At 40.4% G+C, this 16,932-nt stretch overlaps 1 protein-coding gene across 4 annotated transcripts in view; it reads left to right on the top strand.

Moving 5' to 3' along the window:
• Window positions 1–397: 397 nt before the first annotated feature.
• The window catches only part of BCL11A (BCL11 transcription factor A), a 153,333-nt gene continuing 136,798 nt past the window's right edge, over window positions 398–16,932 (top strand). For all 4 annotated transcript variants that reach the window (XM_062609695.1, XM_062609686.1, XM_062609675.1 and 1 more), the window contains exon 1: window positions 398–511. The gene's annotated coding sequence lies outside the window, so the exon portion shown is untranslated. The remainder of the gene's footprint in view (window positions 512–16,932) is intronic.

The following is a 16,932-nucleotide window of genomic DNA, read 5'->3' as shown; positions in this document are numbered from 1 at the left end:
GCGCGGGTTTCCGTGGGTCGAACCCTTCACTCCGCGCGGAACAGGTGTAGGCTGAACTTTAAAAGCGAGGTTCCCCTCACAAACCACCCAGAGGCAGCAGCAGGAAAAGCCCCTAAGGGAGCCGTGAGGGAGGAGGACGCGGCCGCCTCACCCGCACATCTCCTTCATGGCGCTCACAACACAACCCGCAGCCACAGCCCCGCAACTCGACCCCTTCTACCCGGCGCGCCCCCTCCACCGCCTCCTTCCCGACGGGCACCGCGGTGTGCTGCCAATGGGGCAAGGAGCGCGCCCGCGGAGGTGGGGCCGCGCGGCCATGCACCCCCCCGCGGCACTGCACCCCCTGGTGGCTGCATGGTGGTTGAGGGGGGTCAGCGCCATCACACCCGTCCCTCCTCCTAACAGGAGAGGGGACATGGCGGGTCATGGCGAGGCGCTGAGGCGCGGATATCCCCCGTATCCCTAAAGCAGGAGATGTGGAAGGTGCTCTTCTCCTCGCAGGAGGGAGGAGGTGAGGTTGTGGTGGCCGCTGTCTGAGCTGGGCGGGAATCGCCTCTGAGGGGAGGGCTGTGCGGCCGCGGGGTGGTTCTCACCTTCAGGAGATCGCGAAGATGCGCTCGGCGTTCGGGAGCTGGGAGGAAGCTCTCGGTCGGCCGGGGCATGGCCGGTGGTCCCTGCTCGAGGAGCGAGCGGCGGCAGCCACCCTCGGGCGGGAGAGGCGAGCCCTTGAGAGGCGGGACTCGCCGTGGTGGTGCTGGCAGCGCGGCTTCACCTCTCAGCAAGCGGGCACCCTGAGGGGGGAGAGGGGGGAAAAGGGCCCAAATCGCTCCTGGATTCGCTCAGTCCCATCCAGTAAATGCAGCAGAGCGAGGCGAGTGTCGCTTGGGAGGATTTAACACACTTAGTTTTGAGTACCTACCATAACTCATTGCCATGTAATACTGTGGGTCAAATGTAGTCTACCGCAAGGTGGGTATTAAAGCAGCCAAGATACCCTGAGGCTGTTCCGCACAGTGGCTTTTAGATGACAACTCCTCATTCTCGTTCAAGCCTGCAAAAAAAAGTTAAAGCTATGAAGCTGTAATAAAGTTGAATAAATCTTTGGAAACAAGCTTGCTTCCCGATTGCCTTCATGCCTTGGCATATCACAGCCTTTCCCTATTTCTGTGCTGCTCTGGGTTGTCTGTAGTGCTTTGGTTGGAGTAAAATACATCTTATCTTGCAAGATACTTTGAAGAAACACAACCTTCTGGCCTGAAGTTTCAACACGATAACGTAAACGTTTGGTGTTCAGACGCAGAGGTACTTTTAGCACGATTGCCTTATCTACGCCACTCAAATAACTTCAAACTATGGAGAGTTTGAAATGGTTTTATTTATTTATTGAATGTGTGCAGTACCTGTGCTCACATTTCAGAGTACTTGAAAATCAGATGCTTCTGCAAGAAGCTGCACCAGTAAAGCAAAGCAAAAGTTTTCAAGCCAAGTTATTTTAAAACCTCTAGACACACCATTTTTATTCTCAGAAGTTTATGAGTTTATCATGATTTTCTTTACTGTTTTACGTTCATCATAATACAGCTGTGTTCCCACAATCAGGAAAACTGTTGTTTGTATACTTCTTCCTGTTAACATCATGCATTTTGTGTGAAGAAACCACCTGCTTCCCCCCAATTTAGATGGGTAATTAGCCATTATTTATTCATTTTTAATCCGTTTCTGCTGGGTGTTTTAGTATCATGAGGGTAGTTGCATTTGCCTACAGAGGTGATGGAAGGTTTTTAATGGAGAAGAGAGACCTTTCTTTAAGTCACCTGCAATGTTTAGGAGAAAATTAGCAGGTCTTCAAGCACGGAAGTCTTTTGTCAGGTGCAATTCTGATATTAAATGGAAATGAAGGCTTGATTGCTTCAGTCAGGTAAACTGAAGAGAAGAGGCAGTGTGTGAGAAGCAAAGGACGATGGTTGGAGTGAGGTGGTCAGGTTGTGAGCTCTTAACAGCAGTTAGAGCTTGTACAGAAGAATAACCCTTTTTCTGGAAAAGGGATGATGTGAAGTGTTATCAGAACAACAGTTCAATGGTGTTCCTGTTATTTTCCTTGAGTTTATGAATTCTAGTTTCCAGTATTAGCTTCAAAAAGACTTTAGTGCCTTCCTTGAAAGGCACAACTGAGGAGACTAGATGGGTTGGCTATTCTGTGAGTGGTATTTTTGCCATGGAACACAAGGTTCTCTTGTTGCTTGCCAGCTACTTATGTAAAATTCTTTCTAACACAGAACTGTTGTGTTCTATATTCCATATTCTATATATAAGATATATATTCTATGTATTCCACAATATTATGTGTAGTACTAGTATGTTTTAGACTGTATGGAACTTGCAGAGAGTTTGTTTCAAGGTAGTGCTTTCTACTTGTGTGTATTACATTAACTTTAAGGCACTTTTATGTACTGCCTGGACTGTAGAAATGCCTGATAACTAAATAGTTGGGATTCTTTTTCTGTTGTGAGTATGCCTTATCCAGGTAAAATACTGCAAAAGCTAAATCAGTTTTCTTAGAGTGATATAGGCTGGGGGGGGTGTTTGTACTTGTTTTTAATTGCTGATAGCGTCTAAAGGAGTAAATGTCCTCTGTAGGATAAAATAGGTGATTTCCTAGTACTTCTAGTCTGTTAGTGTTACTGATTTTATGGAGACATGCTTTGTAAATATAAATGCTTAGGCTGTGTATTTTCGTATGTTATAGTCTGCATATCTTGTATTTTAATCTTACCTGTAAAATTAATAGCAGCGTGATGTATTTTAGAATCCACTTGTGGAAAGCCGTGTGTTTGATACTCTTCTAAAATTCAATAGTCTAAGAATTCCTGCTAAAAGAAGCTGTTGATGTACTTGCTATATATTTTGCTGTTACTGCTTCTTACCCCTTTTCCTCTTGGGTCTATCTAGCTGCTGTCCCTGTATTCCGCAGGGGATATTTGTGTCTAAATGCCTGTGTCTTTTCAGTAGTAGGTGGCAATCCTGTTGTTTGTGCCCCCTCACAAACTATTGTTGTCCGTGTAAAGTGGGCTAACTAGCTTTTTGCTTAGTGCACAATTCCTGTGAGTTCTTTAAGCTACTGTTTTAAATCTGAGTCTTTGCTGCATCAATTTTTGACTAGATAAGTTGATTCAGATGTCCAGTTGTGTAGATATGTGGTCAGAAATACTGATCGAAGGGAAGGAGAAAACGTGTTGTGAGGAGGAAGGTGAGGTGGTTTCTTTTAGTGTTCCTAAGCTACATTCTGTACATTGTACAAATAAGATCCTTCTCACTTCCTTAAATTGTGCTTTCGTAAGGTTGTTCTGTGCAATTTAAACTGTTCTAACCCAGGCTGATGTGATTTTCTTCTGTCTTCTAAAAAGTCTGTGCCAAATTGTTGTTTGAGCTAGATCTAGTTCCTAATTGTCAGAGTATGTGGAAGCTGCTCAGCTATACTGTTGGTGGAAAGGAGAAGCAGAACCACACACACAGCTGTGCTAGTGGGGAAATGCGATGATAGCAGTCTGAATTTAGATTCATTTATAGTTTACCCAAAAACTTGCATCCTTTTCTAGTATATCAGTTAATTTAGGAGAAGTCATAATCTGTGTCTACAACTCCTCTTGCAGTTTGCATGATGCGAGTGTCACAGGCAGAACATTGTGTATTTTATGGCTATGTGGAAGATTATATGCTCATATCTGTGCTTTGACACATGTACTGTCTATCAGCTGAGCTTCTGGCACTGCTGGTTGTCTGTGTTTGTTTGGAGATAGTTCTCTTACGAAGTGGGATGTCTCTGAGGGGCTGATACTTACAAGGGAGTGTGTAGCTGGAGTGGTGTGATGATGGTAACAATATGCAGTGTGCCCATGTGAATGGAAAAGGTGTGATATTTTACTCCATTTTCTTAGTGGTGTAGGTTTTTCTCAGATGAATTGTGTTGCAATCCATAAAAAAAAGACACTTGGCAAGAAAGATTCTTACTGTATTTTATTTGGCAAAATGCTTCATGACTTACTATGTTTCAATGTTCTAAATTTTAATGGCTAAAGGAGAGTAAAACTTCAAACTGTTTTGAAGGCAGTTTTGGAGGAGCTTCAGGTATATGCATGAAAAGTTCTGTGCCAGCTACTGCATCTGAACGTTCCTGCTTCAACTTATAAAATCTGAAAGGTGAAACTGCCACAGAGAAAATATTAATGTAATATTAAAACATTATCCACATAACAGAAGAATTTATCAGAAAGAGATTTTATTCAAGCTTTTTGGATTTTTATTTGTTGTCAGCAATAATTTGTATATATATATTAGGCCCTGATGAATATCAGCTAAAAATAACATGAAATTCAGTTCTGGAAAGCTGCTTTTTGTAATAAATGTTCTCAAGTTTTACTAATCCATCACATTTTGTGGGTTAATACATTGTAGGAGGTAACACTGAACTGTGGAAGGTGTGGGGTTGTTGAAGACAGATTTCAGATGAATTAAAGCAAGTGGTGTTTTTTTTCCTTTATCTTGGAATTTCATCCATTTACTTGAGAAACATAATTCTATAGGTACTGGTAACCTAACAAGCTATTCAGAAATGTGAATGCATAAAACACTTATATTTAAGTCGGCCCTAACTGTTGAAGCAGTAAGCTTGCCTTGGAGGGCGTGACTCTGGGACTGTGTTACTGTACTGCTGCATGTCTTTCTAGGCTGGCTTGCTGCTAACAGCTATTAGTTCCTCACACTAACAGTTACAATGGATTCCTGTCTTAACAGCAGTCACTTGGTAGGACTTTAACTTGTAACTGTATGTTGAGCCACCAAAAGAGTAGCTCTTCTCTGCCTTCCCAGGGAAGGGTTGAATGCTTTTGCCCCTTAACGTGAAATTAGTTATAGTTCTTCACATGGTCAACAAGAGAAGATTATCCATAAACTTGCACTGGATAGTAGGGCAGGTGCAGTGTCATCATATGGACAGGTCACTCTCTTGTTTCACTTCAAATTGAAGCTAAGATTAATTATGGTGTTACAGCTTCTAAAACAGGTTAGTTAATGGGGACTAACTGTGAGCTCGCTGAAGCAGCACTAATCTTGCTGCTTGCAGTGAAGTGTCTTGTCTTTGATCAGCTCATTCTCTCTCAGCAGGCCAAAAAAGTAGCCACAGGATACGAGTGCTTCGTTTACAATCATGTTAATTTTGCTTTAGGTTTGTCTTTAGCTGTTGGAGATTAATGAATCAAAATGGTGCTTAAATTTACAACCAGTTCTATTTGCAGTATTATTTCTAGCTGTTTTCTACTTCGATTACCTGAGCCAGTCATCTAAAGGACTCTGCTTTTCTGCCATGTGATAGTGGGGTGCAGCCTTAAATGTCTAGGAACTAGCAAGATGATAGCATTAGGGTATTGAGGATTTTCTGCTTTTCCATCTATTTCCTATGATGTATGTTTGTTGCAACCATGCTCAAATCCGTCATTTGCCTTTTCACTCATTTTTGCTCATAGAACAGCCTTCTCTGATCTTAGAAAAGCCTCCTTTGATTCCATCAGCAGGTATCAGACAGAGACAGTATGTTGGGGATATTCATTGATGTGGAAGTGCAGACAGGACCTCTGACTCTTGATATGTAAGTGCGAGCAAAGGGTTTGCTTAATAAGGTCTATGATAGCAGTTGGATAAGCAGCTGGCACATGGAATCATAGGTTTCCTCAGTTTCTTGGGGTTTCAGTGAGAGGGGAAAACTAAGATGGCGAGTTTGAGCGTCCTTCTGAAGTGTTTGCATCTTCTACAGGCAACCTAGATGTTTTTGATCTGTAAAGATTTGATTTGAACTGTGGTAACCTCCAAAGGTATTATGTACATAAAATTCTTTGCCACTCCAGTTTACCTTTAAGGTTTTCTCTTTTGGGAAGGAAAGTTGAGTGGGAAATGCACTTGTTCTAGAGAAATAATCTTTAATTATAAGAATGGTGATCTCTGCTAACAAACACCTGAAGAAGGAAAAAAATCATACATAGGTGTTGGTTCACAAAGTCTTTTAGGACAGAAATAGTTGCCAGGAAGGCATTGCCCAGGTCTAATGGGATATGCCTTGTATTTTTTTTTCTTTTTCTTTCCTGTACCACTTTCATTTTAGAGGTATTTAATAGGAGTGCTGAAGAGTTGTAGTATGTTACTGTTTTAAAAGTGTTTTCTCCTTCATAAATGGAAGTTTCTACAGATGAATGTGCTGTATCTTTGTTTATGAATAGCTGTAGATAGAAAGCAGGAAAACTTATTTTCCTCTTTTTAGAGGAAGCAAACAAGTATATTTAATCGTTGTGTTGCTCTTTAATTTTAGATGGGGGTGCACCCAGGTCCTTGGACAGCTGATGTTGTGCAGCGCTGGTATTTGTTCTAGTTCCATTATAGCTTGAACGTGGTTGTGAGACTGTTTTGGGGCATTAAGGCCTGATGGCAGTACTCCTGAGGCACTATCTCTTATCATGTTGAGGAGCTGTCTTTGTCATGAATTCATTAGTTTCATGCAGAGTTCGTATATAATTCTGATTGCTGCTTGCAGGGAAACTTTAAAGAGAGGAATGGAAACTGGTAATTACAGAAACACCTCAATTCTGTGTGAGATTTGGGAGAAATGTTCATATCCATTAACTTTGTAGTAAAACCTTGCTGAAGTTGTTTTTTTTCCCTTGACTTTTTATGTGATAGTGTTATGTTTAACTGCATGTAGAAACTTAGCATCTCACAAAAAAATAGTCAATTTGACTGTAGGCTTGAGCCTATACCAAGGGACTTTCAGCTGGGCAGATTTATGTAGCTGGTTTCCCATATTTGAGGAGGCAGAGGCTCACCTCCTTAGCTGACAAAGCTCTAGGGTGGTGGTTAATAGTTGTGCTTGTTCATAACCAATTCCTGATATGGCCCATGGTTGGAAGGGAAACAAAAAAAAAACCCCATAAACAAAATAATTCTGCTCCAGTATAAACCACGAGTAAATTGTATTGATCCTCTTGATAACTGCCCCTTAAACAGCACTGTGGCTGGGCAGTGCATCTAAAATGGGTATAATCTTCCTCTGGGTGGAGTTGTGCTCTTGCAGAGACCCTCTGTCTCATGGAGTTTGCCAAGGAAAATGTTCTACTGCTGTTTGTTCACGGTATCTATTTTCCCTTATTACTTATATTAAAATAAAGAGGTAGAAATGAAGAAAGATGATGTCCTGATGTTCTCTGTGTGCTTCCTTCCATTCTGGGCTTCCTATTGGATATTTGGATATTTGTGGTGTTTTTCCTGGGTAATTATAAAGGGGCAACTCACAGGTTCTGTTAACACGTGAACTGTGTTACACAATGACAAAAGGGATGAGAGCTTTGAAAAGCATAGTGTGACATAAGCACTGGTTTGGCTTTTCCACTGTACTTACACCTCCAAGTTTAGGCAAAAAATACTAGTTAAAGTTAACTAAAGCCTACTACAATATTCTTCTAAAGTAAAATACAATTTAGAGGTAGTTGGAGGGAAGCTGGAAAAGAGTACAAACATAGCTAGAGCTCATCTTCTTTTAGAGGGTTTTGTGGTTTTGGCACCTGTACCCAGCCTTGTGCATTGTTCATGGGGCTTATTCATTGTAGTTGATAAAGTAAACCATAAATAATTGTTCTTTTCTGTTTGAACAGTTGTAATCAGGGAACTGGTGTGTGCAAGGTGAGCATGGGGGTAATGCTGCCTTCCTCAAACAAGTCTTTATAATAAAACCTAACTAAAAAAGAGGAGATGAATCAAAGAGTGGCAAGTAATGGGCTAAAAGTTTGGACAAGGCAAGAGAAGTGTTACAGAACAAAAGTATTACAATAGTGTAGTTTATGTGGGTATCCTTTAGGGCTCTTTCATATCTCTGTGTGAACATGTGGGTATTTATATCCAATCACTTTTCCCTTGATGACTGGCAAACAAACACGGGGGGCAGAATCAACATCACATACAAATATGAAAGTATTTCATATTGTGCTAAAGAAATTTCTACCGCATCTATCATGTGTTTTCTAAGTTACAGGTAAAAATTGAATGAGAGAATAAAAAGTGAGAGCAAGAGGTGAAGGAAAACCAACAGTGGAAAAGATGAGTGTAATGTTCATGCCTGTTGCTTGGAAATAAGGCAGTTCAAGGGCTGCCTTCAGGAGCATAGTGCCTGGAATGGTGTTCCAGTGGCAGGGAAATGTTTTGAGCTCCTGAATATAGGACTTATTCTCAGGTACATCAAATCTAATGAAAGACTAAGGGTTTCCAGGTGGTATAAATATGACTTAGTCCTGTTTTGAGTTTTCTTTATGCTGTAAGAAAAGAAGAAAATGGCAGTTATGTGAGTAAGCCCACAGTCTATGGAGCTCACAAATTCTTTCTGTGTATCTAGCAGTCATGTTTATGTCTTTATTGTACTTTCATCCACCTGGTTCCTCTTAAATAATGCATGTTTGGTCTCTTTCTATTAACAAATTTAATTTTAGCCCGAAAGATTTTCCATCTTTTGCTTGCTGGTTGCAGCAATGTAATAAAAGGAAGGTGTTAGCAGGAAAGATTGCTGTGGAGATTTCAGCTGTACTGTGTTATTGTTTTCTGAGATTATTGAAAATTGATTCAGCGGGAATTTGTTGCTACGGAAGTTTTCCATCTTTGAAGCATCCTGTTTTCCCTTAGGAGTTCTTATTTAACTGATGATAGCTAGATATAGTAACCCTTTTCTATGGTGGCTCAGCTCAGATTCAAAGAGAAGTCTCTAGGTGGTGGTTGCTGTTTGTACAGGAATACTTGATTATTTCAGATATTTAGGAAATAATACTATTTTGTGTAAGGTTGCTTTTAGTTATGTTCTCATCTGTCAAACTTTGGGAATGTATTACCCGAGTGTGAAAGCAGGGACAAGTATGAGCTCAAGAAGTGAAGAATTGCTGTATAACCTGTGCAAACAAGCAGGATTTAACAGAGATTGCAGAGTTACACAGCTAAAATCATGCACAACTTGATAAATAATTCTGATCGCATCAACATGGCCTTGAAAATAGCGTGCCATTTTAAGATAGCTGAAAACTGAGGGGGTTGTGTGGGAATATTCAGAGATTGAAGAGTTACACAGCTATATATATTGTTATACATATATATATATATATATAAGTTGTATAACTTTCTTGTTTATTAATCATCTCCTCAACACTAGAGCTGGGTTTTGGTGATTGGCATATTGTATCTGTGTCACTTCAGTGTGATGCTGCTGAAATAAATGATTCTTGTATAACTTCAGGCTCCAGAGGCTTATGCAGGGGTTTTAGTGGGCATCAGGTGTTTTTACATGTGCCACATGATATATGAAGTGGACTTTTCTCTATGTATTCTCTAACTTGACTTCTTTTATATGTGGGCCTTCTGGTTATTCCATATTTTTTCCATATCATCTGCCTGGGGAGCCTAGTAAGGAAGAGCTCAAGGCTGAGAGCTTCTAGCATCCCAGCTACAGTGATCTTGGTGCTATGAGCATTTTCCTCAATGTGGCATCCACATGAGGGCATCTATGAATTGTCTGGTTTTGCTTTAGGATTCCTTTCACTGCCTGCAATTTCTTCAGGCAAAGAAACAGGATGAAAAATAACTTTTCTGAGGCATAAATAATATGAACAGGTATTTAGATGTCTGTGGTACGTGTTCTCCACCCCTAGTTAGTCACAGCTGTGGAAGAACCTACTTGCCAGTGCTTGATTCATAGAGATGCTGTGTAAATCTTGTTATCATGTAATAGTATGAGACAGAATGTAAAGTCTGGGTGAAGGTCTCTTCTAAAGGTTGGGTCTGAAGTGATAAGAGATGCAAATCTGGAACTGTTACTTTGCAGCTCAGCAACTTGGTGTTTATTCTGACTCGTGGAAATCTGTGTTTTTCACTAAGCAAGAGACTAATGGTGGAATGGGAGACTGCTGTACCTCTTTCCTTGGGACTATAACTTTATAGACTGATAACTACTTGTGAACTTGCTCCATTTCTCCTTTCAGGTACCTCATCAATGAAGCACATACCAAGATAAAAGTATTAATTACCTTCAACTACTTGGACCAAGAATAAATAGGTTTTCATATTGCTAATTCATACTGTACTGTAATTAACATAATTCAGTAGTGCCCACTGATGTGAAGTGCAGAACTTGAAAAGATTAGAAAAGAAACCTCAGTGCTGTTGAGCCTTTATCTCCAGCCCTGCAGCTTTCGGAAAGGTATACAGTAGATTTTCAGTCTAGTGAATATTTCTTGGCTGGCAGCAGATAAAAGCCTTCAGCTCCCTGGGAGAGGACGGAGCATAGAGAATGCTGGTTGCATTTAGTCATTAGTGGTATCCCTTTAATGCTGGCTAAATGATCTTGAGAATTTTGGAAATAACAATAAGGAGAATATAATTTCAGTGAAGCAGAGTTCACTTTTGATAAGGGATTTCCAGAAACTATTTCTTTGTAACTATAGAAACACCTAAATTTTCTTATCTTTGATGCAGAATGAGAACAGACTTTTCTGAGTTCTTGGTAAATCCCACAGCTGATAGTGAATGCTGAACACACTGAATGTAGTAGCAAGGAGGCTCTTTGGAACTTGCTTCCAGTAAAACATTCTTGAAATCAGAGTAATATTCTCACTAAGCTGCTTAATAATGAGAATAGCGGTCAGAGGGGTGTAGCTGTGAATGTCCTTTGTGGTGGAAAAAAAAGGCTGAATCAAAGTAAATTAATTTTCTGATTCTTTTATGAGGTGATGATTATCTGTGATTACAGCCCCATTTTAGGAACTTGGAAACAAAACCAAATGCGCTTGCAAAAGAAGAAAATAAAACTTTAGGTAACACTAAACAGGAGTGGAAATAATACAGACTGATATAGGCAACTAAAAACCTGGATGATGTAAGGAAGATAAAAGGCTTTTAAAACTATGGCTTCCACTGTAAAAGATGTCAGGTGAAAGTCACTAAATGTGAGCATCCTACTTAAATTTGAACAGGATTTGGTATGAGGCCACATACAGTCACTTTCAACCTCGACTAGTTCCTCAAATGCTGCTATAAAACTTGTTGCTTCTTGTTTAGCTGTTGTCAGTTGGGAGGGGAAAAAGCAGAAGACTGAGCAGTGGGAAAGGTTTCATTGAAGGTGCTTTTGGGTTTTGGCATAAGGGAATCTTTGTTTAGTTTTGAACACTTCAGCCTGTAGGTAACATGTAATGTTTGTGAACAAGTGTAGGGGGCAAACCGGAGTTTAAAAATATCAATGTCAGCTGAGTCATAGCACACTAAATCATGAGTAATGAAGCACCACAAGGCGTTCACTAATACTGTATTTAATGTTGTGCTTTATAAAACAGTTGCTTTCTTGTTCTTCCTGTTGCTAAGTGTGTAGATCTCATCAGTGAAAAATACTGAGCTAGATTCTCAGCTGGTGAAAACTTGCACATGTAGCCAAACTTGGATAGTTTAACTGCAGCCACCTCACGTAGCTCTGTAGCACTGAGATGACTGTGGTCTTTACATGAGTAAAGCCTCTGCCAGTAGTGAATGCCACTAACGCCACATGTGAAAACTTAGTTTGCAAGCAATATTCCTTCCTCCACTACTTCATGGAAGAGGGGAGAATATAATACGGTGCCTTAAAATTTCTCAAGGAGCTGCATGGGTGGTTAGACACACAGTGACTCTTATTTAAGACAATTCAGCTTTAATAGGAGGTATGTGGCTAAATAGCCATGCAGCACTTGGAAAATATGGTACCTGGATTGCGATAAGCCATAGTGACCCTGATGAGCACTTTAAACCCAGTAACTCAGTGCTGTTACAAGAAACTTAACTGATGGTCTGAAACCTGCAATAGGAAATCAGCCAAATTATTTTTCACTCTCTCATGCAGAAAGAATCTTTCTGTCACGAGAGAAAGACTTCTCCTTTTCAAGAGCATGCAGCAGTATTTTATGCTGTTCTTTCTTTGTCAGTTGCTAGTTAACTTTGTGCATGTGTGGGTTTAGTTTGTTTTTAAACTGTCTTATTTGGTCAGGTAAAAGGTTTTCTCCTGGGCTTGACCTGAGAACTCTCCCCAGACTGTAATCTCACTTGTCATTCCATGCTTCTTGCTTAACATTTGTGCTTTTTGTCATAAAACTGTTGTATACTGTTAGTTGATACCAATGCAATTAAATACCATGAGCACATGTACTTCTCGGGGAAGAAGGCTGCAATTTCACATAACAGTTACTATGCGGAGTGACTTCTTCATGAGTATGAAGAATTACTCATCTCCCTTTTCCAGGATCACATGGGTGCAGGGAATTGCCTCTCAGTTGAGCTACAGAAACAAAAGCCAGGAGTATGGAACAGGGTTCAAAAGCCAGCACCTTTAAGCCAGTGCTAATTCTCAGTTTTGAGTGTGAGACACTGAGACTGGCATCGCTTTCTGAGGTGACTCTCCTAACAGGTATCTCTGAGCTTGTCAGTCCCTGAGGTTAGGAGAGACAGATCTGTCCTGCTTCTAGTTCCACTGCCTGAGATGTGGGTGAGAATAACCTGTGGTGTTTGATATAACACAGATAGTGGTATCTGACTAGCACCTTCTACCATGTTGTTTATCTATCTCTCTTGGAAATACCTTACTTGATACATTCTATGATTTCATATATGGGCTTTTTCCCCATTTGTTTTTCAGGCTGAGATAATGGCTCTCTGGAAGAGCTGGAAAATACACAAGTAAGTTTTTAGTCTAACGGGGTTTTTTTTTCCATCCTCCTCTGAGTCACCTTCTAGAAGACCACATCATTCTGCAGTGTCTGACTAGAGAGCTCCAAAGACAAACTTCCTAACACAGGAATTCAAACTGCTTGAGATCAGCTCGTGAATTTTGAGTTCCTGACAAATTTCAAGGCACGTTTCAGGTTTCACTGCAGATGAACCTGAAGCAAAAGTGCATGCAAACAGTCTTTGCTTTTCGTCATCAGCAGCACAACCTCAAAATTTGGGTGGTAATGTAGAAAAATGCCTATTTTGCCTTTTTTTTTTTTTTTTTGATTACAGTGTGTACAACTAAGAAGCAGAAGAGTAGCAGGGTCTATTTTTATTTCACCTTAATATCACATTTTGGCACAGCGATTGCAGGTAATCCAGATTGATGCTGTACCTTCAGCAGGGTAACTAAGCAAGCACAGAGCTTGCACAGGTTAACCTAAGTAAACACCTGTGTATCTTTCCATCCCTCAATGTGTAAGATTTACTTAGTTTTCACGAAGTGTGTAGTAGTTCTTGTGTGAAACTCTCTTGTGGCAGATGCTCTTCTCAAAGTGCAGTTTTTCCTGGCCAAAAAGAAACCCCAAACCACATCTCTCCATGGTCTCTTAAATAGAATAATGAACAGAGGGTGCAATCTTTGTCTGCTGGGGAACTGAATATAATACTTGCTGTCCAGAGTGTTGCTTTTTCTGGGGAAAAATGCAACCTACTACTCCCTCTCCTGGCCTCACAAGGGAAATATATGGAATTGTCAAAAGGGGGCATTCTTGCTTTTTCAGACAAATGGAAAATTAAGTCATAAAGTGTTATAGTTAGACCTGTCATTTAGGTAGAGCAGAAATTGCTCAAGTTGGCAAAGTCTTTAGCCAAAGCAAATATAACAGATGGAATATTAAATATCAGAAGTGAGTTGCAGGCTAATTTAATCTCTTATTTTGTGGACAGAGGTTTTATCTCTTTCACCTAAGGTTTATCCAAAGCTTTTATTAATTGATGAAAATTCCCACTGCACAGTTACTCACTCTCTGTGTATGAAAATATATAATCCCCCAGTTGTCTGTTAAATCTCATCTAGAACAACTCTCAGTATAGCCATGAAAATACATACGTAACAAAGTCCTGCCAGTCTGGTTTAAGGATTTACTACAGCTGATTTTGCACTTTGATCTGGCATATGTACAATTGCCGAGTAAGAGTTGGGCAAACCATACATCGTTGTAAAAACCCTTTGAAAGGATATATCCTTATGTATAGCCCATCTAGATATACCTCTGGAAACTGAGAAATTACTGATGGCCTGGGTAGTTCTTTTTCACTGAAACTAGAGCAAATCCAAGGCTGACTGTGCAAATAGAGAAGGATGTTGGTTTTAAGCTTCTATGTTCAGAGATGTTCACTTCTGGGTTTGCCTGTATGCTTGTGGATTAAACCTGTTAACAAACAGGTTCCAACTGGTGCTGATAATTCTGGTCTATTTTACTCTGTCTCTCACAGGTATTTGTAATATTTTTATTTGCTCTAGTAAAGAAAATATTTGTTTACTTCTTATGATTATGTAAAGTCTTCCTATGGTAATTAATGCGCTTTACAATTAATATTCTGGATTGATGAGGGCAAAGCAAATGTATGAACTGTATTAGAAAAAAATCACATCTGAAGTTAGAGTTTTTCTCTTGCCTAAAGAATAATTTCCTTCTCTTTAGAATTCAGCTTATCTAATGCAAATAAAAAATGACTTCGATCTGCTCTAAGATTATAGAATATTTTGGTTACTTTCTTTTTCAACCAGCATGCTGGTTTTTCACACCTCAGCATCTAATTCAAGTGTAGTGTTAGGGTTGGGATAAATGTTTCTCGTGCTAGACGGTATAATCAGGAGACACCAGCACAACAAACAGGTAAAGGGGTCAGACCTTTTGAAGTATGAAGCTTGAAAGCAGCTGTGGAGATGGCCATAAAATAGTTTAGTTTTAAAAGAAACAGATGTCAATGCTCTTTCTTCATTACCTGTCACCTCCTGTAGTCATTTATACTTGAGGAAAGTGGGTGCAAGGCACTACCAGATACTACTTACTCAGCAAACTTATGAGTAATCACTAAGCTGTGGAGAAATAGACAGTGTTTACACTGACAATTTTCTCATGGTAATGGAAATAAAGCATTGGCCTTGAAGCAGTTGCTTCTGAGCTCCTCATATCTCTGCTTAGCCAGGGTGGGAGGTTAAGTTGGAGTTAAATATTTGTGTCAAATACTCCACCTCGTTGTGCCTTAAAATGCCAGTGTAGACATCCTCTTACAGAGGCTTGGGCCTGGGTATTTGAAACAGATTTAAGTCAAAATGAAAAGGAGGGACAGAAGAGAAAGACTAGAGAAAAGTAGCTGTAAGTATGCGGAAGAAATCTACAAAGGATAATCTGTGCTCATCAGTTTGAATTAAAATGTGAGCAGATAAGAACTGCAGTTAACCCACTGAGGAGAACTATAGCAGAAGGATAAAAAAGGGTTAAAAGGTGGGCAGAAAGGCAAGATGGTAAATCTGCTCCCTTGGTTAAGTGACTCAGTGCACGTTTGTTGGGATTTTGCATACAAACATACTTTTACCTACACCTAGCATGACCAATTTTAGGATTTCTGACTGGGCAGGAGGGAATTCTCCCATTGCATGGCTGTTTTGTACTACTTTGCACCCAGTGGTGCTCCTTAGGGTTGACTACACGAAGATTTAAATATAAAGGTTGCTGTTTCGTTTTGGGACAGGTGATGCCCAGATGTGTGTTTTGAGCATGGTTTTACTCCACTGCAAAACTAGTAGGTCTTCTAAGAGAAATGATAGTTTGTGACTTTTCATTAGGAATCTATTATTAGTGGCTGTTTAGAAAACAAAATGCTGCAGTAGGAATGTGGTTGTACTTAGAATATATTTACTGGTATGTTGTGTAGGTGGGAGGGAATGTGAGATATTTAGCAGTTAAAACAACAAAACCCAAGTAACTATAAATGATCGTAGCACACCATGAAGTGGAAATCAGGTAATGCATTATAGACTACCCCAAACTGATGTTTGTGTGAGAACAAATGAAGGTATCCTCAAAGGAGAGATTTGCTATTGCACAGCAGCTGTTTGTTCCCGGTCCTCTTAGTGTGGTAACTTGCCTGTTGCATGCGCTACTGAGACAGGAGACTAAGGTTCGATTCTGCAAGGTGCTGAGTGTTCTTCCCTTCAGGATATGTGTGAGCAAATGAGTAGGCTCCACTGGAATGACTGGTGTACTTGATATGAAGCATGTAACCTGATCCTTGGGCAACTCAGGCTCCTTAGTATGTTTTTCCCAAAGGTCCATCCCATCTCCTGGTTTAAAGTGTTTTCTGTATCACCAGAAACCAGTGAAACTTTTGCCTGCTCTTTGAATAATTCCCTTTACTGATGGTTTTGCTCTGAAAATGCTAGTGAGTTTGAAATTGTACAGTTTGTAATTGTTGTATTGGGCTGTAGCTTGGCATCTCTGAGATGGTTTTGACTGGTTGAACTTGATGTTTGCTTTAAAGTTCCTGGGAATACGTAGCTTACGCATAGACATGCTGTGGTCAGAGAACTGAGCAGTTGAGTTAGGTCAGCTTCATGTATTGAAGGAATAGTAACCTTGCACAGTGTTTCTGTAGATTCCTCTTGTGCTTCCCACTGCCCTATGGTCGGACCTAATTCCAAAATGCAAAGGAGGAGGGAAGAAACTTGCCTGTGACTGTAGGGAGGTATTGATCAGGCTGTAAGAGAGAAAAGGGCTATACATACAGACAGGAATAATCATTTGTAGGGTAGCAAGGAATAAGCTCTGAATCCCAGAGCTCAGCTATCAGTGATAAATTCGGGCACTCAAAGCCAACCGTATCCTGGGCTGCATCGAAAGGAGCGTGACCAGAAGGTCGAAGGAGGTGATCCTGCCCCTCTACTCTGCTCTTGTGAGACCTCACCTGGAGTATTGTGTGCAGTTCTGGTGTCCTCAACATAAAAAGGACATGGAACTGTTGGAACAAGTCCAGAGGAGGCCACGAGGATGATCAGGAGACTGGAGCACCTCCCATATGAAGACAGGCTGAGAAAGTTGGGGCTGTTCAGCCTGGAGAAGAGAA

The sequence above is a fragment of the Pezoporus occidentalis genome, unplaced genomic scaffold, assembly GCF_034315485.1.
Source record: "Pezoporus occidentalis ecotype Australia unplaced genomic scaffold, CSIRO_AGI_Poc_V1 ctg10, whole genome shotgun sequence".
Taxonomy (NCBI): Eukaryota; Metazoa; Chordata; class Aves; order Psittaciformes; family Psittacidae; genus Pezoporus; species Pezoporus occidentalis.
Note: the sequence above shows the minus strand (reverse complement) of the source record. Positions and strands in the feature narration are given on the sequence as shown.